We start from the raw sequence: 2,114 nt of genomic DNA on the forward strand, positions 1-2,114 counted from the left end.
ACCATTAGACATCAAAATACACAAATATTCAACATGGGTAAAATTTTAGACTTTGATTTTCTTTCAAATTAGTCCTTGAAATAGCTAAATCAAGGTACAACATTCACAAAAATGGAAAAATCATTAAACACGAGACAAGGATGGACTTACCATCGTGCTTGGAAGCTTGGCCAAAATGATAGCTATGGTTGCTTGAGAAATTCGGCAATGGGGGACTAAATTGGGGAAGATGACATCTTTTTATTAGTTATTTTTGTCTTTATTTACCAATTGACCAAAATGCCTTTCACTTAAAACTTTGAAATTTTATCCAACCATGTCCATTTTTGTCCAACTTAAAGAATAATGGTATAATTACCATTTAAGGACCTCCAATTTAAAATTTCATTTCAATTAGATACCTCTACCTTCTAGAACACATATTTTGCACCTATTGCAATTTAGTCCTATTAGTCAAATTGGACACTTTATCGATAAAATTTCTTAACAAAATTTTCACACAATCATTCAATCATACTGTAGACCATAAATTAATAATAAAAATAAATATTTTTACTTCAAATTTGTGGTCTCAAAACCACTAGTTTGATTTGACCCTAAAACGGGCTGTTACATTTAGATAAAGAATACAAGAAACATTAGCCTAGAGACAAGCTGCAGAAATGAACCTTGGGAATCAAAATAATGTTCAAGGGAATAGAGCTGCTAATGCTTGAAATCCAATCCTTATTGTTGATGATAAGGATTGACCCATAATACAGTATACCATGCCACTTCTTAATAAACTAATTCTAGGAATTAGGAAATCGGAGATTGAAGCACCGTAATTTGAATTAAAACCTATGATGTTTCAGATGCTTCAAAAAATAGGCCAATTTAATGGAATGCTCATAGAAGATCCATATTTTCACCTTTGATTGTTTATAGAGGTGAGTGATTCTTTCAAGATAGCCAGTGCAACTGAAGAACCACTGAGGTTGAAGTTGTTTCCATACTTGTTGCGAGATTGAGCATCGGTTTGGCTTAATTTGTTGCCATCCAACTCAATTTCTACTTGGCAAGAATTAGTTCAATGTTTTTTGGTAAAGTATTTCCCACCTAGTAAAAATGCTAAGTTGTGGAATGAGATCCTCACTTTTTAATAATTGGATGACGAGTCCTGATATGAGGCATAGGAAAGATTAAGGAGTTGCTACGTAGATGCCCTCATCGCGGAATTCCATATTGTATCTAGTTGGAGACATTCTATAATGGTCTCAACGCACACACAAGGTTGGTGGTAGATGCTTCTGTGAATGGTGCTCTCTTTTCAAAGTTTTTTTAATGAGACTTACGAAATAATCGAGAGAATAGCCAGTAATAATTACCAGTGGCTAACAAATCAAGCAGCTTCATGAAAATGAGTAGCTGGAGTACATGAAGTAGACGCCTTTACTTCATTCTAAGCTTAGGTGTCGTCTATCTCTTCAATGTTGAAACAATTTACTACTGATGGTTTAAATAATGTTACAACTTAGCCACCGATCTACCACCAAAGAGGTGGATCGAGCAACACTTACATGCAACATATATCAAATCAACCTCTTGGTTTCAATCAAAAAGTTCAAAACCCACCGCAAGTTGAACTGTAACACCCTTCGCTCATATCCGACGCCGGGACAGGGTTTGAGGTGTTACTTGACTTAAACTCAATCAATCACACAAAAATCGGGCCGTAAAATTTGATCAATTTAAAAATTTTATTTTTACATGCAATCTATCCCATATACGGGCTTACGAGGCCCAAAACATACATCCGAGGTAGTTTGGGACCCAACCAAGAACTCCTGGAAAACTTAGAAAATCTCTTGCATAAAGGCTTCACACGCCTGTGTGGGTATAGAGCACACGCCCGTGTGCTAGGGACACGCCCGTGTCCCGAACCCGTGTCCAAAAACCTGGACATTCTGCCAAAACCACACGACCAAGGCACACGCCCGTGTCCTATGACCGTGTCCGTCACACGGCTGAGGCACATGGCCGTGTCTTTTGCCCGTGTACTACTACCATGCATACTAACTTGAAAAACTTAGGTGCAAGGGACACAAGGTTGGATAACATGCCCATGGGGGCAG

At 37.6% G+C, this 2,114-nt stretch overlaps 1 non-coding gene across 1 annotated transcript; it reads right to left on the reverse strand.

Moving 5' to 3' along the window:
• Positions 1–1,113: 1,113 nt before the first annotated feature.
• On the reverse strand, positions 1,114–1,218 carry LOC121216327 (small nucleolar RNA R71). Its single transcript, XR_005912493.1, has one exon. It is a non-coding gene; the product is annotated as a small nucleolar RNA R71 (small nucleolar RNA).
• Between the last annotated feature and the right edge of the window lie 896 nt (positions 1,219–2,114).

The sequence above is a fragment of the Gossypium hirsutum genome, chromosome A02 (assembly GCF_007990345.1).
Source record: "Gossypium hirsutum isolate 1008001.06 chromosome A02, Gossypium_hirsutum_v2.1, whole genome shotgun sequence".
NCBI lineage: Eukaryota > Viridiplantae > Streptophyta > Magnoliopsida > Malvales > Malvaceae > Gossypium > Gossypium hirsutum.